Source organism: Somniosus microcephalus, chromosome 26 (assembly GCF_052327205.1).
Source record: "Somniosus microcephalus isolate GS21.2 chromosome 26, FLI_Smic_1.0, whole genome shotgun sequence".
Lineage (NCBI taxonomy): Eukaryota > Metazoa > Chordata > Chondrichthyes > Squaliformes > Somniosidae > Somniosus > Somniosus microcephalus.
In genome coordinates this window covers 12,368,289-12,390,807 of record NC_141012.1, presented here as the reverse complement: position 1 = coordinate 12,390,807, position 22,519 = coordinate 12,368,289, and the positions used below count along the sequence as shown (strand labels likewise).

At 46.6% G+C, this 22,519-nt stretch overlaps 1 protein-coding gene across 1 annotated transcript in view; it reads left to right on the top strand.

The window, feature by feature from the left end:
• The window catches only part of LOC147100294 (uncharacterized), a 270,850-nt gene that overhangs the window by 87,188 nt on the left and 161,143 nt on the right, over positions 1 to 22,519 (top strand). The window lies entirely within an intron of this gene.

Here is a 22,519-nt window from a genome sequence, read left to right as displayed (position 1 = left end):
GGCCGCAAGTCAATTTCGGCGCTGGGGCCCGTCACCACGGCAACCGGGACGCTGCGCACACCGATGACGGCATCGGTGCCGGCGCAGCGCTACCGGTCTACCGCGGCGGAAGGGCCCCAGGCAATTTAGGCGCCGGCGCCAATTGCAGCGCTAGGCCCTCTAGCGCCGCAAAATCGGCGCTAAGGGCACTGAATTTCTAGGCCCTAGTATGAAAAGCGCTATATAAACACAAGTTCCTTCTTTGAAAGGATTTGATATCAATGTATTCAGGATTCACGGGACAATAACTTTCAGAATCTATTGACGTTAAGTCATTTTCAGGGTTGATTGGCACAGTGTAGATCTAATCTTTTGTGTTTATTTTATAGTTTATACTGCCTGCCGTTAAACTTTACTCCAAGAACAAGGCAGCGTTCTTATAGAAACTGTCCGGCGGGGTATTACTGCCTGTCTGGAACAGGCAGGGACTGGCAACCGTGCCCAACTGGTACCTACAGCAGTCGGAGAGGGCTTTACAAGGTAATGTCTGAGGCACGTGCAGGTGTGATCTACCAGACAGTGAATAAAAGAAGCGCATTTTTTCAACCTCCAAAAAGAGGAGGGTGGGTGGGGTTGGGGGGGAGCGGGCGGAATAATCCATTTTATTCGCAGGAATGCTGCAAGTTAAAGTGAAATTCTTAGCTTTGCCAGACCAAATCTTTCTGATTCAGAGACTAGCGGGTCACTAAGTACGGATCGCTGTGTTTGTAAGTGGCTTGACTTGCTGAAGTGAAGGTCCTTCACCCAGAAGTTGGATGTCCTTTAGGTGCACTTTGAATGGGAACGGATAATTGGGCTCATTTGTCACTTCTTCAAGAGTAACATTCCCTGAGCTGTATGGAGAGGTTCTTTTTTAATATTTTTTATTATTGAGCAACCTAGTCGTCCTTGAGGGAATATTCTGCTCATTTTAGTTCAGTGGTGCAACTGAAGGTTGAAAAGAGTATGAGGGACGGTAGAATCAATTGCAAAGCAGTGATTGGGGGGTTACCAAGTGGGAGGAGGACAGGGGAAGAAGGGGTTCACAGAATAGTACATCACAGAAGGAGGCCATTCAGCCCATCGAGTCTGCGCTGGCTCTTTTGAAGAGCAAGCCAGTTAGTCCCACTCCCCCGCTCTTTCCCCATATTCCTGAAATTTCTTCTCCCTCAGGTATTTATCCAATTCCCTTTCGAAAGCTACTATTGAGTCTGCCTCCACCACCCTCTCAGGCAGTGCATTCCAAATCCTAACCACTCGCTGCGTAAAAAAGTTTTCCTCAAGTCGCCTCTGGTTCTTTTGCCAATCACCTTAAATCTGAGCCTGCTGGTTATCGACCCTTCAGCCATTGGAAACAGTTTCTCTTTATTTACTCTATCTAGACCCTTCATGATTTTAAACACCTCCATCAAATCTCCTCTTAGCCTTCTCTGCTCCAAGAACAACCCCAGTTTCTCCAGTCTATCCACATAGCTGTATTCCCTCATCCCTGGAACCATTCTAGTAAACCTTTTCTGTACCCTCTCCAAAGCCTTCCCGTCCTTCCTAAAGTGTGGTGCCCAGAATTCTGCTAGAGAACTTTCTGGGGGGTGAAGTTTGCCTTCAGCAGCAGCACGAAACGGGCCATAGTGAATCAGCAGGCCGTTTTACACCGTGCCCGATCTTATCCCCCCCTAAGACAATGGAAAAGCAAATCGGGCACGGTGTAAGACAGGTTGTAACAGAGAGAGGTAAGAATTTAGAATGAATGGGAAATGAATGTTAAAGAATGAATCAGAGCTGATGCTTGATTGCCAACCATCACAGGGGCAACCATCAGAGAGGGCCAACCATCAGAGGGGCAACCATCAGAGAGCCAACCATCAGAGGGGCAACCATCAGAGGGGCAACCATCAGAGAGCCAACCATCAGAGGGGCAACCATCAGAGGGGGCCAACCATCAGAGGGGCAACCATCAGAGGGGCAACCATCAGAGGGGCAACCATCAGAGGGGCAACCATCAGAGGGGAAACCATCAGAGGGGGCCAGCCATCAGAGGGCCAGCCATCAGAGGGGCAACCATCAGAGGGGCAACCATCAGAGGGGCGCATGTGGTGTATGGACGACGCTTTTTGGATATTGATGGATTGAGTGGTTCTCATGAAATGCAGAGCTTTGAAAGCCTAACAAACTTTAGCCATTCCGCTGTAGGTGGAGCAATGTATCGCCTGCCCAGGTGGGTTTTACTGTGACTCAGAAGGTGGGACCAGTACGACAGGACCATGTGCCCCTGGATATTATTGTCAGAGGGGCGTCGACAAGTCGAAACCTACCACCCCTGCGAGGAATGACACTGGTGGTGACCCCACTGGTCCCACATTTAGTGGAGACACCGGTAAGATAAATCATGCAAGGCTGATGAGCTTTAAGGATTATTCAGCTGCGAGAGTTACACCTTTTAGTAATAAGTTTTTATTTCAGTATTTTTTTTGGTGCTTTGTGTTTATCGAGGTGAGGGAGATCACTGCTGGAGAATGGGCCACTTCCGACATTGGGCACTCAGTGTCATTATCAAGTGCTCCAGGGCCAGTTATACCTCAGTCAGATACACTCGGAAGCTCGCGGTACTGTGGCCCAGCAACGTGCTATAATTGCGCCCTTCCGACAGTTTCAATTCTCCACCAACACGATGTTTTTCTTCTGTTTCCCACACCAGCCATGTCTGTGGTTGCTCTGTGTCACCTTACCAATTTGTACACAAATTCTGCGAGCAGCTTTGTGCTGTGGGCCTGCAGCCCACTTAATGACTGGGCTGAAACCGGCCAAAGTCATTTTGTGTAGGATCCTTACAATGGACGAGGGAATCATTGAGTCATAGAAATTTATAGTACAGAAGGAGGCCATTCGGCCCATCGTGTCTGTGCCGGCTGAAAAACTGCTATCCAGCCTAATCCCACTTTCCAGCTCCTGGTCCGTAGCCTTGTAGGTTGCAGTGCATATCCAAGCACTTTTTAAATGCAATGAGGGTTTCTGCCTCTACCACCTTTTCAGGCAGTGAGTTCCAGACCCCACCACCCTCTGGGTGAAAAAATTTCTCCTCAACTCCCCTCTAATCCTTCTACCAGTTACTTTAAATCTATGCCCCCTGGTTATTGACCTCTCTGCTAAGGGAAAGAGGTCCTTCCTATCCACTCTATCTAGGTCCCTCATAATTTTATACACCTCAGTCAGGTCTTGCCTCCTCTGTTCCATTGGATAGGCCCCAGCCTAGCCAATCTTTCCTCACAGCTAAAATTCTCCAGTTCTCGGAACATCCTCTACATCCTACATCCCATCAGATTGAGCTAGGCTTGAATATCCCAGAGTTGAAAGGACAATGGTAATCAGGGTAATTCCATGATTCCATGCTTCCAATGGGAAACCATGCATTGTAGTCATACACTGACCTTCGCTGCTATCCAACATGGCTTCCCCAGTGGGAGCACTGGATCACAGAGTTACCTCTCATTTGAGCAGGACACCACATGATAAAAAGGCTAATATGAGTTTGTATATATTGCAATATATTTGCGATTGTATATTTTATATAATATTATTTGCAAAAAATCCATTGAAAGTCTGTACTATACTTTACGTTAATGCATGTGCATGATCCATGGCTAAGGAAGAAACTTAGACACAAATACTTCCATGTGTGAATTTCACCCTTGTCCTTCTGCAACTGTGTCAGCCATGGGGTAGCACTCTCGCCTCTGAGACAGGAGGTTGTGAGTTCAAGCCCCACTCCAGAGACTTGAGCACAAAAATCTAGGCTGACACTCCAGTGCAGTGCTGAGGGAGTGCTGCACTGCCGGAGGTGCCGTCTTTCAGATGAAACGTTAAACCGAGGCCCCGTCTGCTCTCTCAGGTGGACGTAAAAGAGCCCATGGCACTATGTCGAAGAAGAGCAGGGGAGTTATCCCTGGTGCCCTGGCCAATATGTATCCCTCAATCAACATCACTAAAACAGATGATCTGGTCATTATCGCATTGCTGTTTGTGGGAGCTTGCTGTGCGCAAATTGGATGCTGCGTTTCCTACATTACAACAGTGACTACACTCCAAAAATACTTAATTGGCTGTGAAGTGCTTTGGGATGTCCTGAGGTCGTGAAAGGCGCTAGATAAATGCAAGTCTTTCTTTTCTTTCTTATCTTAATGCTGCCAAAGTGTGATTCCTGCTCCTGCCCTCAAGCTCAGCACCAATTAACTGCAGCTTTAATAAGGAAGAAGTGCGATGGAATGGCAATTTTGAGTCGGGACTGCTACACTGAGCCTGAAGTATAACAGTTAAGGGCCAATTTCCCAGCGCAGAGCCTGTCTTAACAGGCGGATAATGGGGCGCGGAGGCCGGTGTGCCCGATTCATGGTTCTCCCAGTTTTACGACCATTAAAATTAATAACCGCAAAATCAGGGGAGCAGCAGACCAGGTGCAGGAGCCTCCATATCCGATGGTCAAAGGGGTCGATTTTCAGGGTGCCGTGAGACGGGCTTTTAGGCGTGCGGGGGGCTAAAATCCCGAATTCGGGGGTCCCGACACCATCCCGCCCAAAACCCGCCTCCATGCCAGTTTCAAAGGAGGCGGGTACCTGCCCCGCACTGGGACCCGCCGACCCGAGGCAGGAAGGGATTAGTGCCAATTAACTGCCTGTTAACAGGTAGTTAACAGGCAGTTTTTAGCCTAATCCCTATTTTGAGGGGTGTCGTGTGGGATTCCCGACGGCTCCAAACCACGCCAGGTTAGAGCAGGCGGGCCGTCGGGTTGAAGGACTTGGAGGGGTCGAGATGTCAGTGTTCAGGTGAGTGATGGGTGTATGAGTGCAAAGGTAAGTGTGTTTGGTGTGTCTAAAGTGTGTAAAGAAGTTTAAATTACCTGTACTTACCTTTGCAGCCTTTCCTCCTGTAGGTTTTGGGAGTCCATCATTCAGGCGGCACAGAAAGCAGAATGGCTGCGATCTGTCAAAAGTGACAGCCTTCAGCTTTCAGTGCCGGTGAGATTTCTAACTGAGTCTGTGTAGAAGGACTCAGGTTAGAAGTAAGACTGTAAGTGTTTGACAGCTTCAAACAGCTGTGAAACACTGATATTTCATCTGTCAACACGTCTTGACAGATGAAATTTCAGTCTGTGACGTCACCTGTTGCTGGGTGGCCCTTAATTGGCCTGCTGAGCCCACTGGGCGGGCTCAACAAGGTCAATCAAGTGAAAATCGCGCGGATTGGCCGCATCTCGATGGAGGTGGGACTAAAACCCGAAAGTTGTAGTCCCGCCTCCTTCCCGACTTCTGAATGAAAATCCAGCCCAAAGTGCCTGACATGAATCAGTCATTCATGAAAGAAAGATTTATGAAATAATACTGAGCGGCCTGCGGGTGGCGCTGTCCAGGGAGAGTATAAATACTTGGGCACGGGCCCAGCTTGCGCAGGACATTCTTAACAGGAACTAGTGAAGGACAACTAGACCTCCATGTTGTAAAACAGTTGATTAAAGCTTTGTTTAACGCTTAGACCAAGTGCCTAGTAGTTTTCTTACATCAGTGTCCTCTTGTCGGAATTAAGCTCTGCGTCAGGAGCGCTAACTACCCATAGTTTTAAACTTGGTTTGCACTACAACTCAAAGGCTCCCTTATTTTTACTTTAAAAGGCACTGGAGGGATATGTCCCAAAGGACATTATTGTCCCTTGGGAACCGACACACCTATCTCATGTCCACCTGGCGAGTACCAAGATGAAGCAGGTCAAAGTTCTTGTACGGGCTGTCCACAAGGTAAGAATTATTCTTTTTAGTACTTATAAGTACAGGTCGAGCGTCCGGAATCCGGCAACCTCGGGACCGAGGCCGAGCCGGTTTTCAGGTTTTTCCGGACTTCAGAACATGTTTCTGATGTCCGGAAACGTCCAAGCCCAGGTTGTGATATTTCCGGTTTTTGGTAAGCCTCCCTCAGGGTGTCCGGATTCCGGAACATTTTATGGATTCTGGACCCCTGCCAGCAATCGTTCCGGATTCCGGAACTCCGGATTTGGGACGCTCAACCTGTATCGTGTTTTTATTTCCCTGACTCGTATACTCTTCTTTGTATTTGCTACGCTTTGTAATAAGTTTTGTTGAAAATAGCGGATAGTTAACATAAATGTGCAGGTGTGTGTGCAATCTGCTGTAAATTGTAAATCAAAAACATAGGACCAGTGGGATGGCCACCCATCCATTCACTTAGCGATACAATCCCAATCAATGAGGTGGGGGACATGTACATCTGTAATAATCGGCTGACAGGCCATTATTTTCCGTCCCTTTCCTTTGGATCTGGAGCCTGGCTAGCACGAGATGACCGCACAAGTGAGAAGATGGTTGGTCGTGAAGAATAGCGGGCCACCAGACTTCAAAATTTGAAACTGCCCAATGGAAAAGGCGCAGAGTGACAGAAAACAATCCGCAATAGCAAAATACTGCGGATGCTGGAAATCTGAAATAACAACAAAAAATTGCTGGAAACTCTCAGCAGGCCAGGCAGCATCCATGGAGAGAGAAACAAAGCTAACGTTTCAGGTCACAGAGCTGAAACGTTAACTCTGTTTCTCTCTCCACGGATGCTGCCTGACCTGTTGAGTGTTTCCAGAAACAATCTGCCTCTGTTCTGATGTAAGAGCGTGCATGTTATGACTGATGGGAGGAGAGTCTCGTGTCAACTGGCTGTAGCAGTTTTACGTCAAGTTAGGCATTCTCAATCCAGTTCCTTGTCGATATAGACCGACAAAACTGCCCTTAATTCAACACTGATGGCAATCTCACTCAGACCACAAGGTGGCTGATGTGGGATATGGATAATGTCACACTGGCTGAAGATAGAGATTGAGGATAAGGCACTTTGTTTGGGTCTAAGTAGAGGGAGTTTTACTTTGTAAAATTTGTTCCTGGGACACAGACGATGCTGGCAAGGCCATATTTATTGCCCTGAGGGGCTGGTGGTGAATCTTCCCCTTGTACCACTGCAGTTTGTGTCTAAGTGTCATATGTGTAATTGACTTGATGCTGGCACTAATTTCCTGAAATGAGAAACTGTTCCATTTCCCAGTGTTAACATCCCTTACTCCAAATGAGCACAAGATTCAACAAAAAAGCCAACAGAAAAAAATGTCTTATTGATATTATTAAAAATCTTGTGTATGTGCAGACATTCTGTCCAATTTCCTGCCTTTGTGATTTTTGGTCACGCTTTCATGTCAACATTTAACATCTAAACTGCCTATATAAACAATTAGAAAGGAAATGCTATTGCCTGTAGCAATATACAGGAAACTCTTTTTAACGGCACCTAAATAACCGGAAATCTCTCTTAACCGGCAAAATTCAGGAGTAGGTGCAGGTAAGTTTCACTTCAAATTAGTGTCCGTGTAACCGGTGTTCCTGGATCTGTGGCCGTGTAACCGGGGTTCCTGCACCTGCTGCCATGCAACAGGGACGCCTGGATCTGTGGCCGTGTACGGGGCTCTCGTACCTTGGTAATTATACCTCTCTATAATCCGGACTTTTTGATCAACCGGCACCACGCCGGTCCCGTCGGTGCTGGATAAAAAGTTTCCTGTAGTTGCAGATGCTGGGCAGTAAGTGGTTGTGTGGGGTGATTACCTGAAGCCTCTCGACTCCATTCCGGTCTTGCTTATAACATAACTTGTAATCATTGATTGAGCGTGGAGCACGGCCCAAGAAACATAGAAACATAGAAGATAGGAGCAGGAGTAGGCCATTCGGCCCTTCGAGCCTGCTCCGCCATTCAATGAGATCATGGCTGATCATCCAAATTCAGTACCCTGTCCCTGCCTTCTCCACATATCCCTTGATCCCTTTAGCCTTAAGAAATATATCCAACTCTTTCTTGAATATACTTAATGAACTGGCCTCCACCGCCCTCTGTGGCAGAGAATTCCACAGGTTCACCACTCTCTGGGTGAAGAAATTCCTCCTCATCTCAGTCCTAAATGGCTTACCCCTTATCCTTAGACTATGACCCCTGGTTCTGGACTCCCCGGCCATCAGAAACATCCTTCCTGCATCTAGTCTGTCCAAGCCTGACAGAATTTTATAGGTTTCGATGAGATCCCCTCTCAATCTTCTAAACTCCAGTGAGTATAAGCCCAATCGACACAATCTCTCCTCATACGTCATTCCTGCCATCCCAGGTATCAGCCTGGTAAATCTTCGCTGCACTCCCTCCATGGCAAGAACGTCCTTCCTCAGGTAAGGCGACCAAAACTGCACACAATACTCAAGGTGCGGTCTCACCAAGGCCCTGTACAACTGCAGCAAGACATCCTTGTTCTTGTACTCGAACTCTCTTGCTACGAAGGCCAGCACACCATTTGCCTTCTTAACCACCTGCTGCACCTGCATGCTTACCTTCAGCGACTGGTGCACAAGAACACCCAGGTCTCTTTGCACTTCCCCTTCTCCCAATCTATTGCCATTCAAATAATAATCTGCCTTCCTGTTTTTGCCACCAAAGTGGATAACCTCACATTTATCCACATTATAGTGCATTTGCCATGTTTCTGCCCAATCACCCAACCTGTCCAAATCGTACTGGAGTTTCACGACATCCTCCTCACAGCATACCCTCCCACCCAGCTTTGTGTCGTCTGCAAATTTGGAGATATTACATCCAATTCCCTCGTCCAGATCATTAATATGTATTGTGAACAGCTGGGGTCCTAGGACCGATCCTTGCAGTACCCCACTAGTCACTGCCTGCCACTCGGAAAAAGACCCGTTTATTCCAACTCTTTGCTTTCTGTCCGCCAACCAGTTCTCTATCCAAGTCAATACCTTGCCCCCAATCCCATGTGCCTTAATTTTGCACGCTAATCTCTTATGCGGGACCTTATCGAAAGCCTTCTGAAAGTCCAAATACACCACATCCACTGGTTCTCCCTTATCTATTTTACCAGTTACATCCTCAAAAAATTCCAGTAGATTAGTCAAGCATGATTTACCTTTTGTAAATCCATGTTGACTTTGTCCGATCCAGTCACTGCTTTCCAAGTGCTCTGCTATTACATCTTTTACAATGGACTCTAGCATTTTCCCCACGACCGATGTCAAGCTTACCGGTCTATAATTCCCCGCCTTTCCTCTACCACCTTTTTTGAATAGTGGGGTAACATTAGCTACCCGCTAATCCATGGGTACCGTTCCAGAGTCTATCGAGTTCTGGAAGATGACCAGCAATGCATCTACTATTTCTAGGGCCACTTCCTTAAGTACCCTGGGATGTAGATTATCAGGCCCTGGGGATTTATCGGCCTTCAGTCCCATCAATTTTCCTAACACCATTTCCCTACAAATACTGATTTCTTTCAGTTCCACCCTTCCATCAGACCCTATGTTCCCCGGAATCTCTGTGAGGTTATTTGTGTCCTCCTTTGTGAAGACAGAACCAAAATATGTATTTAGTTGGTCTGCCATTTCTTTGTTCCCCATTATAAATTCCCCCGATTCTGACTGCAAGGGACCTACGCTTGACTTCACCAATCTTTTTCTCTTCACATATCTATAAAAGCTTTTGCAGTCAGTTTTTATGTTCCCTGCAAGCTTACTCTCATATTCTATTTTCCCTTTCTTAATTAATCCCTTTGTCCTCCTTTGTTGAATCCTAAACTGCTCCCAATCCTCAGGATTATTGCTTTTTCTGGCCAATTTAAGTGCCCTCTCCTTAGACCTTATGCTATCCCTAATTTCCCTTGTTAGCCACGGTTGGGTCACCTTTTTTGTTTTATTTTTATGCCAAACTGGGATGAACAAATTCTGTAGTTCATCCATTCGGTCTTTGAATGTTTGCCATTGCCTATCCACCGTCAACCCTTTGAGTGACATTCCCCAATCAATCCTACCCAACTCGCTCCTCAGACCATCGTAGTTTCCTTTATTTAAATTGAGGACCCTAGTCTCCGAGTCAACTACTTCATTCTCCATCTTAATGAAGAATTCGATCATATTATGATCGCTCCGACCCAAGGGGCCTCGTACAACAAGATTGCTAATTAATCCTTTCTCATTACATAATACCCAGTCTAAGATGGCCTGATCTCTGGTTGGTTCCTCGACATATTGGCCCAGGAAACCATCCCGTAAACACTCCAGGAATTCCTCCTCCACAGTATTGTTACTAATTTGGTTGGCCCAATCTATATGTAGATTAAAGTCACCCATGATGACTGCTGTGCCCTTATTGCACGCTTCTTTAATTTCCCTTTTAATGCCATCCCCAACCTCCGCCTTACTGTTTGGAGGTCTACAAACCACTCCCACTAACGTTTTTTTCCTCTTAGTATTTCTCAATTCTACCCATACAGATTCCACCTCATCAGAGCTAATATCCTTCATTACAATTGTGTTAATCCCTTCTTTAACTAGTAATGCTACCCCACCTCCCTTTCCTTTTTGCCTATCTTTCCTGAATATCGAATACCCCTGGATGTTGAGTTCCCAGTCCTGGCCTTCCTTGAGCCACGTTTCCGTAATCCCAACCAAATCGTATTTGTTTACTTCTATTTGCGCAGCCAATTCATCCACCTTATTACAAATGCTCCTCGCATTAAAGACACAAAGCCTTCAGGCTTGTTTTTTTAACGCTCTTAGAGCTATTAGAATTATTATTTACTGTGGCCATATTTGATTTAAACCGTTGATTTCTCTGACTGCCACTTTTGTTTTTCTCCTTCCTATCTTTTGCTTTTATCCTTGTTTCCCTTTCCTCTGTCTCCCTGCTCAGTTTCCCAACCCCCTGCCATTTTAGTTTAAACCCTCCCCCACAGCACTAGCAAACACTCCCCCTAGGACATCGGTTCCAGCCCTGCCCAGGTGCAAACCGTCGGTTTAAATTGGTCCCACCTCCCCCAGAACCGGTTCCAATGTCCCAGGAACTTGAATCCCTCCCCCTGGCACCATTCCTCTAGCCACGTATTCATCTGAAGTATCCTTCTATTTCTACTCTGACTAGCACGTGGCACTGGTAGCAATCCTGAGATTACTACCTTTGAGGTCCTGTTTTTTAATTTATCTCCTAACTCCCTATATTCCGCTTTTAGGACCTCATTCCGCTTTTTACCTATATCGTTGGTGCCTATATGCACCACGACAACTGGCTGTTTACTAGTATAATGTACACAAGCTATGATATTATCTAGCAACATGTAGCTAATGTGTCTCATATCAATGCCCATCAAATTTTATGATGTAGTTGTTAAATGTCATATGATTCAGTTGTTGAGAGCTTGCGGTTCAGCACCATCCATCATACCTCGGGCGAGTAATTTGTTATTGTTCCCATCCACTGAGCAAACTGGCATTATCGCTGTAAAATTGTGGCTCCCAGGCAGCAAATTATGGCACATAAGAAACATAAGAAATAGGGGCAGGAGTGGGCCATTCTGCCCTCCAAGTCTGCTCCGAATTGCTCCGAACATGTAGAAATTTGTATGGGATCACATGCTCTAATGACTTGAGCGGTATGAAAATTGTAAACAATACATAAGGGCAAGTAAGGTTTCTATTTATTATCTCTTCCACCCTCCATAAACTTAAGCTTATTCAAAACACTGCTGCCAGTATCCTAACTCGCACCAATCCCCATTTACCTCTCCCCACTGCGCTCGCTGACCTACATTGGCTCCCAGTTCAACAATGCCCCGATTAAAAAAAAATTGTCATCCTCATGTTCAAATCCCTCCATGGCCTCGCTCCTCCCTGTCTCTGTAACCTCCTCCATCCCCACAACCCTTGGAGAACTCTGCGCTCCTCCATCTCTAGCCTCTTATCTGTCCCCAACTTCCTTCGCCCCACCATTGGCGGCTGCGCCTTCAGCCGTCTAGACCCTAAGCTCTGGAATTCCCTGCTTAAAGCTCTCCGCCTCTCTCTTTTCCTTTAAGATGGCCCTTAAAATGGACCTCTTTGACAAAGCTTTTGGTCACCCGTTCTAATATCTCCTTCTTTGGCTCGGTGTTAATGTTTCACTCACTGCGCTCCTGTGAAGTACCTTGGGATGTTTTACTCCATTAGAGGCGCTATGTAAATACAAGTAAAAACAGAAAATGCTGGAGATACTCAGCAGGTCAGGCAGCATCTGCGAAGAGAGAAACAGAGTTAACGTTTCAGGTCGATGACCCTTCGTCTTCACAGATGCTGCCTGACCTGCTGAGTATCTCCAGCATTTTCTGTTTTTATTTCAGATTTCCAGCATTTGCAGTACTTTCTTTTTGTATATAAATACAAGTTGTTGTTTAACACACCGGAAAGTGTGTTCCATGGAGTAAGATGTCTAGGATGTGATAAGATACTGGCACGTCATGCTAATGGATTAAGACTTAATCTCCACACTGAGCTCTTTACGCTGAAGACTGTGTCTTATTCTGTATTCAATTCTATTTGAAAGGCAATCGTTTCATGGCCCAGTATTTGTTGATTGCTTGGGTGATGCTATCACCGCCGAGAGGACTCAACTATTCAACTGTATTTGAAGATAGATGACACGGAGCGAATGAAAAATGTAGTATTAATAAACTTTGAGAGTCTGCTACTGTTTAAGCAGAAAAGGATAATCTAAATATGGGGAGGCATGTGCAAAATACAAAATAAATGAACTTTCACCAGACTGTAACTATCTCAGCTTTGTTTTTGTTAAGTTTACATTCGGGAGGTTTTTAACAAATTGTTATAGAGTCATAACGGCACAGAAGGAGGCCATTCGGCCCATCGAGTCCGTGCCGGCTCTCTGTAGAGCAATCCAGTCAGTCCCATTCCCCCGCTCTATCCCCGTAGCCCTGCAAGTTTATTTCCCTCAAGTGCCTATCCAGTCTCCCCTTGAAAACATTGAGTGTCTCCACTTCCAGCACTTCCGTCGGCAGCGAGTTCCAGGTCATCACCACTCGCTGCGTAAAAAAGTTTTTCCTCATCCCCCCCCCTGTATCTCTTGCCCAAAACCTTAAATCTGTGCCCCCTAGTCCTTGTACCATCAATTAATGGGAACAGCCTTTCCCCGTCTAGCCTATCCAAACCCGTCATAATCTTGTACACCTCTATCAAATCACCCCTCAATCTCCTTTGCTCTAATGAAAACAAATCCAGCTTCTCCAACCTGTCCTTGTAGCTACGATTCCCCATCCCTGAACCATTCTGGTAAATCTCCTCTGCACCCTCTCAAGGGCATTCACATCCTTCCTAAAGTGTGGTAACCAGAACTGGACGCAATACGCCAGTTGTGGCCTAACCAGCGCTTGATAAAGGTTCAGCATAACTTCTCTACTTTTCTACTTACGTCAGGTGTTGTGTATTTTAACACTCTAGGTTATTACTGCCCAGGAGCTGCTCGCCACTATTTACACCACCCCTGCCCTAAGGGTCATTATTGTCCATCCAAAACCAGCCAACCTACACAGTTCCCGTGTCCGTCAGGCACGTACAACCAGTTAATCGGTCAGAAGAATGACTCAGCCTGCCACAGCTGTCCATCCGGCTTCTATTGCCAAGGCACAGGCCTGGAGAAACCTACTGGGCCATGCAGGTAGGTGACAACTCAGTACGTCATAGTGGTCTTTGGAACCAAGCAATGCTTTGGCTGTGCTATTGGTCTCCAGTTATTGAGACTTGTGTTTGAAGAGAAAGAAAATTAAAGTCCATTAGGAACAGGAGGAGGCCATTCAGCCCCTCGAGCCTGTTCCTCCATTCAATTAGATCATGGCTGATCTGTACCTCAACTCCACTTAACTGCCTTTGCTCCCTATCTCTTGATATCCTTACCTAACAAAAAGATGTCTATATCAGTCTTGAAAGCTCCAATTGTCCTAGTGTAGGAATGTCTAGTTCCTATCCAAAGACTGAGGTCCACTCAGGCGCTTAAACAAAACGAAGTTTAATGGAAACTAACAGGTTTAAACAAGTAACTGCAGGAGAACATCGAGTGTAGGTCTATTCAGTTCGGAGGCTTCACGAGGACTGCTGGCTGGTCCCGTGGTTGATGTCATCACGTTCTTCCCGCCAGTGGGGATCACATGATGTACGGCGTGACGTCATCGCGTTTACCCGTGCTGTTAAAGTAATCACGCTCTATACAAGTAAACAGTATAAATAAAGAAATAACAACAGAAAATGCTGGAAAAACTCAGCAGGTCAGGCAACATCCGTGGAGAGAAATTTGAGTTGACGTTTCGGGTCGAACCCTTCTTCAAAACTGGAAAGAAAAGAAAATAGATCGAAGGCAGGGCTTAAAGCAAACGTTCCCAAAGCTTGCTCTCCAAACCTTCCCATGGAATGTACAGCACAGAAACAGTCCATTCGGCCCAACTACTCCATGCTGGTGTTTATGCTTCACACAAGCCATTCACTTACTTTCAATGAACACGCCTGATGCTTCAAACAGCTACTGTTTACAAACCCAATGCATCTCGCTGCTCGCAAGCCACCTTACAGCACCGCCCCACATCGGACCAGCTGTCAAGATTATATTCTTTGACACCAGAACAAACCCCACCTCAAACCCGAACCTCAACTTGCTGTGTAGTTCCAGCAATTTTTTTAAATCTTTCTCTCATGGCTCAGCTGGTTTTGTGCTAGGAATGATATTCCCTTTACACCTCAGCGAGACATTAGCACTTGGATTGTGATCTGTAACAGGGATCAGTGATCAGAGTGATACCGGGGCTTACAGGGTTAAATTATGAGGACAGGTTGCGTAAACTTGGTCTGTAAACAGATGTTAAAGTAAACCACAATTTTGATTTATTTTACTAAGTTAGTATAAGAGGTTGAGAACTGAGTTCAAACCACAGGCACAGTCAGTATTTAACACTTTTTTTTTACAAAGTGTTTTTTTTTAAGTTGCATAAGGCTGCATAAACTTGTCTTGCATTCCCTTGAGTATACAAGCCAAGTTTGACTGATGATCTGATTGAGGTGCTTAAACTGTTAAAAGAAAATTTGATGGGGTAGATACAGAGAAGCTATTTCCTCGGTGGGGGGAATCAAGAACAAGGGGACATCATCTTAAAATTGGAGCCCAGCCGTTCAGGAGTGAATTCAGCAAGCACTTTTTCACACAAAAGAGTAGTGGAAATCTGGAACTCTCTCCCTCAAAAGGCTATGGATGCTAGTGTGGCAGAACCACTAAAGGACTCAGACCGTTTGTATATAATTCCCTTTAACAACATGTTAGCTACAGCCTGAGTCTGTATCTTTATTTATACTACGATAGCAAAATACTGCAGATGTTGGAAATCCGAAATAACAACAGAAAATGCTGGAAAAACTCAGCAGGTCAGGCAACATCTGTGGAGAGAAATTTGAGTTGATGTTTCGGGTCGAACCCTTCTTCAAAACTGGAAAGAAAAGAAAATAGATCGAAGGCAGGGCTGCGATTGGACAAAAGAAGCGAAAGAGACAAAAGAAGTAGAAGAGACAATAAAAGGTATTCGAAGCCAGACGAGATGGTAATAGGCTGAGATTAGGTGTGATGTGTACTGGCAGGGCAAGAGATAGCTGCCAGGTGGGAGAGAGAAACAAAAGGAAAGGGTGGGGGGGGGGGAAAGGAGTGGAAAAATTACAGGTAAAAAAGTAATAGGGGCCGAGGTTATGATCTGAAATTGTTGAACTCGATATTGAGTCCGGAAGGCTGCAAAGTGCCTAATCGGAAGATGAGTTGTTGTTCCTGGAGTTTACGTTGAGCTTCCGTGGAACAATGCAAGAGGCCAAGGACGGTGAGGTCCGAGTGGGAATGGAGCGGTGAATTAAAATGACAGGCGACCGGAAGCTCGGGGTCACCCTTACGGACTGAATGGAGGTCCGTAAGGGTGACCCCGAGCTTCCAGTCGCCTGTCATTTTAATTCACCGCTCCATTCCCACTCGGACCTCACCGCCTTTGGCCTCTTGTATTGTTCCACCGAAGCTCAACGTAAACTCGAGGAACAGCACCTCATCTTCCAATTAGGCACTTTGCAGCCTTCCGGACTCAATATCGAGTTCAACAATTTCAGATCATAACCTCGGCCCCTATTACTTTTTTACTTGTAATTTTTCCACTCCTTTCCCCGCCCCCCCCCCCCACCCTTTCCTTTTGTTTCTCTCTCCCACCTGGCAGCTATCTCTTGCCCTGCCAGTACACATCACACCTAATCGCAGCCTATTACCATCTCGTCTGGCTTCAAATACCTTTTATTGTCACTTCTACTTCTTTTGTCTCTTTCACTTCTTTTGTCCGATCGCAGCCCTGCCTTTGATCTATTTTCTTTTCTTTCCAGTTTTGAAGAAGGGTTCGACCCGAAACATCAACTCAAATTTCTCTCCACGGATGTTGCCTGACCTGCTGAGTTTTTCCAGCATTTGCTGTTGTTATTTCGGATTTCCAACATCTGCAGTATTTTGCTATCGTAGTATAAATAAAGATACAGACTCAGGCTGTAGCTAACATGTTGTTAAAGGGAATTATATACAAACGGTCTGAGTCCTTTAGTGGTTCCGCCACACTAGCATCCATAGCCTTTTGAGGGAGAGAGTTCCAGATTTCCACTACTCTTTTGTGTGAAAAAGTGCTTGCTGAATTCACTCCTGAACGGCTGGGCTCCAATTTTAAGATGATGTCCCCTTGTTCTTGATTCCCCCCACCGAGGAAATAGCTTCTCTGTATCTACCCCATCAAATTTTCTTTTAACAGTTTAAGCACCTCAATCAGATCATCAGTCAAACTTGGCTTGTATACTCAAGGGAATGCAAGACAAGTTTATGCAGCCTTATGCAACTTTAAAAAAAACACTTTGTAAAAAAAAGTGTTAAATACTGACTGTGCCTGTGGTTTGAACTCAGTTCTCAACCTCTTATACTAACTTAGTAAAATAAATCAAAATTCTGGTTTACTTTAACGTCTGTTTACAGACCAAGTTTACGCAACCTGTCCTCATAATTTAACCCTGTAAGCCCCGGTATCACTCTGATCACTGATCCCTGTTACGGATCACAATCCAAGTGCTAACGTCTCACTGAGGTGTAAAGGGAATATCATTCCTAGCACAAAACCAGCTGAGCCATGAGAGAAAGATTTAAAAAAATTGCTGGAACTACACAGCAAGTTGAGGTTCGGGTTTGAGGTGGGGTTTGTTCTGGTGTCAAAGAATATAATCTTGACAGCTGGTCCGATGTGGGGCGGTGCTGTAAGGTGGCTTGCGAGCAGCGAGATGCATTGGGTTTGTAAACAGTAGCTGTTTGAAGCATCAGGCGTGTTCATTGAAAGTAAGTGAATGGCTTGTGTGAAGCATAAATACCGGCATGGAGTAGTTGGGCCGAATGGACTGTTTCTGTGCTGTACATTCCATGGGAAGGTTTGGAGGGCATGCTTTGGGAATGTTTGCTTTAAGGGAAATTGTTAGATCCGGGTATCTTAATGTGGTGTCCTTCAATAATCAGACAAAGACTGCAGGGAACGATCAACAGGTGTTTACTGAATGAGGGTTCAAACTGCAACTGACTGTACAGAGCACTACTCAGGGTTTATATACAGGTGTGGTCACTGCTGGTACTACAGGATACAGGAACTGTAAAAAGTCGTTCTCCCCCTTAAAGGTACATACATTACAATTCCTCCCCTTTTAGATTAACAGTACCATAACACTCATTTAACAATTGAATATCAAACTAATTACAATTAACACTTTTAACATGCAACATTAACTGCAAATAGTCTATTTATAAATTCAGTCTTTGGGGAGGCTTCCTGATTCTTTCTGGATAACGCCTTTCCCGAGTGTCTCGCTCTTGGTGCGGAGGTGATTCTAACACCCTGTCGTCAGTTGATTCATCAGCTTCCAATGCTATTGTTTCTGAGGTAGATGCGACCTGTACGTCGGGTTCCTCACCAGGTATGTATGGCCGAGACATGGGGTTGACTCGTTCCTGTGACTCTAGGATCTGGTCAGCATGGCGTCTCACAATGTTCTCCCCAACATCCACTGTGTACATTAGTGGCCCCTGCCGTGTGCATATCGTTCCTGGTTGCCATTTCTCTGTTTGGTAGTCGCGGGCCAAGACTGGTTGCCCTACATTGAAGCTCCTTGTCGGCTTCTCATTGACGTGCTGGAATTGCTTATTCTCAACATCTCTTCGTACATTTGGTCTGAGCAAATCCAGACGAGATCTCAACCTTCGGTTAAAGAACATCATGGCCGGGGCCTGGTTGGTGACTGCATGTGTCGCATTTCTGTAGGCTAACAGGAAATTGTCCACCTTATGCTGCAGTGGAATGTCGTCATCGCACATGGCCCTTACTGCTTTTTTAAAGGTTTGTACGAACCTCTCAGCCAATCCATTTGTGGCTGGATGATATGGGGCGGATGTGTAATGCCTTACCCCATTCCTTTTCATAAATCTTCGAAACTCTTCGGACAAAAACTGTGGTCCGTTATCAGAGCAAATCTGCTCTGGCAAGCCGTTCCTGGCAAAAATGGTCCGTAGGACTGCAATAGTTTTCTCCGTGGTGGTGGAGGACATTTTGATCACCTCAGGCCATTTCGAGTGCGCATCCACGGCTATTAAAAACATTGAGTCCATGAATGGACCAGCAAAATCAATATGCACCCGTTGCCATGGAGATGAGGGCCACTCCCATGGGTGTAGAGGGGCATGTGGTGGTGCATTTTGGACCTTCTGGCATCCTGAGCAGCTCTTTGTCAGGTCCTCGATTTGCTGATCGATCCCCGGCCACCACACATAAGCCCTAGCAAGGCTTTTCATTTTCACCCCTCCCAGATGCCCTTCGTGAAGCTCATTGAGCACTCCCTCCCTTAACTTGGGTGGAATTACTACTCGGGATCCACACATCAAGGTCCCCTGGCATACTGACAGCTGTTCTCTTCTGGATGAGAATGCTGGCAACAGTGAGTCGCCATGTGTTGGCCATCCCTTCACCATCAAATCATATACCCGAGACAGTGTCGGGTCATTTCGGGTCTCCTTCTCTATACCAGCGTTAGTTACTGGCAAGCATTCAATTATAGTCGAATGAAATATTTCGACAGGATCCACTGCTGGTGCTTCCTCCGCAGTAGGCAGTGGCAGGCGTGATAGCCCATCAGCGTTTCCATGCTGTTTCGTGCCCTTATACTCGATATCATATTGGTGCGCCCCTAGAAAAAGGGACCATCTTTGTAGCCGTTGCGCAGTCATCACCGGAACGCCCTTCTTTGGATTAAAGATGGAGACAAGTGGTTGGTGGTCAGTCAGCAAGGTGAACTTCTGCTCGTGCAGATAGTGATTGAACTTTTTCACTCCCCACACTAGGCTGAGGGCCTCCCTGTCAATCTGGGCGTAGTTACGCTCGGCTGAGGTTAGTGACCGAGACGCAAAGGCTACTGGCCTCTCCGAGCCGTCCAGGAATTTGTGCGACAGCACCGCTCCAATGCCATAGGGTGATGCATCACACGCTCACCGAATTGGTAGTGCTGGGTTGAAATGAGCCAACACCTCTTTTGATGTGATCAATGCTTTGCTCTTCTGGAAAGCTCGTTTACATTCGTCACTCCACTTCCATGGTACCCCCGTTTGCAGTAGGGTGTTCAGTGGGTGTAGTACGGTAGACAAATTCGGCAAGAACTTATGGTAGTAGTTCACCAGCCCGAGGAACAACCTCAGTTGTGACACATTTTCCGGTGCTGGAGCCTTGACTACTGCCTCAATCTTTTCAGGGGACTTATGTAACCCCTCTTTATCAATAACGTGGCCACAATACGAAATCTGCTCCTGGAAAAACTCGCATTTGTGGCGATTAGCTCGGAGCCCATATTCCTTCAATCTTGTGAGCACCTGCTCCAGGTTGGCGAGGTGATCACTGTCATTTTCGCCCGTGACCAGGATGTCGTCCAAATAACACTGGGTCCCTGGAATCCCTTGCAGGACTTGTTCCAATGCGCTTTGCCAAATAGCCGGAGCTGATGCTACCCCGAACACCAGCCGGTTGTATTGGTAGAGACCTTTATGAGTGTTGATCTTGAGGTACTGTTTCGAGGCTTCTTCTACCTCCATTTGCAGGTACGCCTGGGCCAGATCAATCTTAGTGAAGCGTTTCCCTCCAGATAGCGAGGCGAAAATATGTTCAATCCGCGGAAGCGGATATTGTACAGTGTGAAGGACTGGGTTCACTGTCACCTTAAAGTCCCCACAGATGCGAACCTTCTTTGGTTCCCCAGGCGTATTACTCAACGACCTCTTCATTACAGGAACGATGGGTGTAGCCCACTCGCTCCAGTCCACTTTGGACAGTACTCCTGAACGTTCCAAACCTTCCAGCTCTGCTTCGACGGCTGGGCGGATCGCATAAGGTACCGGTCTGGCCTTAAAAAAACTTTGGGCTTGCATTTTCCTCTATTTTGATCATCGCTGTTATGCCTTTTAGTGTTCCAAGTCCCTGCTGGAACACTTCTTGTGCGTCAGTTAGCGTTTTTGACAGTCGTCCAGGTGTGACGTCGTCATCCTTTTTGGCATCTACAGTCAGTGCTTGTATGGAATGCCAATCTAGCTGTATCTTCCGGATCCATTCACGTCCTAGTAGTGGTGGTCCTCTATCTGGCAATACATATAGGTCCATTTTTGGTGTTTCCTTGCCGTTATATATAACGTTCACCCTTATTTTTCCTTTGGGGTAGACTTTTTGCCCCGTGTACGTCTTCAAGACAATCTTTGTATCTCTCAAGGGTATATGTGAGAATAGCCGCTTGTAGTCCCTTCGGTTTATGACTGTTAGGGCTGATCCTGTGTCCAATTCCATTTTCACTTGGACTCCTGCTATCTTGAGCGTGACCCAGATAGTTTGGTGATCCTCCGTTTTGATCACATTATGTAGTTTCAGACAACCCAGCTCCTTGCTTCCGGAGTCTGTATCACTCTTCTGTTCATCTGAACTACTCTCCGTCACCTTATGTACCTTCTTGTACTTCTCCTGTGGAGATTTCTTGCTGCTGGTTTTCTTTCCCGACCTGCAGACTCTTGCTATGTGTTCTACTTTTCCACACTGTCTGCACACTTGGTCCTTGAACCAACAATCCTTCTGGTCGTGTGTTGTTCTGCCGCAGCAATAACACTTCCCTGTTCCATAGGACATTTCATTTGTGCCATATTCTTGCGGTCTCCGTTGTATCTCTGCAGCGCCCCGTGCTGCTGCTTCGTGTGATACTGCCATGCTGAAAGCCTTGTCCAGCGTAAGATCCTTTTCTGATGGAAGCCATTTCTGGGTTCCTTCACTTTGAAGCCCACACACAAACTTGTCCCTTAAAGTATCTGCTAGTCCCGTTCCAAACTGGCAGTGTTTCGATAACTTGCGCAGTTCCGTTAAATACTCAGCATTACTTTCATCTTTATGCTGGTTCCTTTTGTGAAACTTAAATCTTTCTGCTATCAGCAGCGGTGTGGGGTTTAAGTGGTCCTGTAGGATTGACAATATATTTTCAAAACCCTTTTCTACTGGCTTCTCTGGGGTTACTAGGTTTCGTAGTAAGCCATACGTTTTTGCACCCATTGAATTCAACAATACCAGCGCTTTCTTGTCATCTGGCACTTAATTCGCCTTGCAGTATACTTCTATGCGTTCAACATATGTTGTCCAATCTTCGACTTCATTGTCGAACGCTGTGATACTGCCACTCTTTGGCATTTTTGGGTGTGGCTAGACTGGCTTAAAATGGCGTCTCCCGCGCTTTCCTTTCTTCCCCGCTGTGGCTTAAAATGGCATCTCCCGCGCTTTCCTTTCTTCCCCGCTGCGGCTTAAAATGGTGTCTCCCGCGCTGCTGCCAACGCCGCTCTCGGCGGTCCTCCTGGCAAATGGCGACGCTCTGTGGGCCTCGCGCACTGCTCCTGCGCTGCTGCCAATGCCGTTCTCTGCGGTCCTCGTGGCAAAGGCAGCGCCTCGCGTTTTCCTGCGTGCCTCTCTCCCCCGTTGACGCTGCTCGGCCCCTGAACACCGGCTGCTCTCTTCTCTCTCTCGCCTCTCTCCCCCGTTGACGCCGCTCGGTCCCGAACACCGGCTGCGCTCTGCTCTCTCTCGTTGACGCTGCTCAGCCCTTGAACACCGGCTGCGCCCCGTGCGCTCTGCCCTCTCTCTCTCTCCCCCGTCGACGCTGCTCGGCCCTTTCTGTGCCGCTCGGTCGGCTCTAGCCGCCGCTGTCTGGGAAGCGTCTGCGCAGTAGCTGTTGCCAGCCCGTTTCGCTGGACCACCGTGGCTGGAAGGCCAAGCCTGGCTCTCGACAGCCTCCCCTGCGATGCCCGTGCTTCTGGACTCGACCTCCTTCCACTGTTCTCTGGGAGCGAATCCCTGGGAGGTCAGGTAGGTTCGAATCTTCTCGTCGCCAATGTTAGATTTGGGTATCTTAATGTGGTGTCCTTCAATAATCAGACAAAGACTGCAGGGAACGATCAACAGGTGTTTACTGAATGAGGGTTCAAACTGCAACTGACTGTACAGAGCA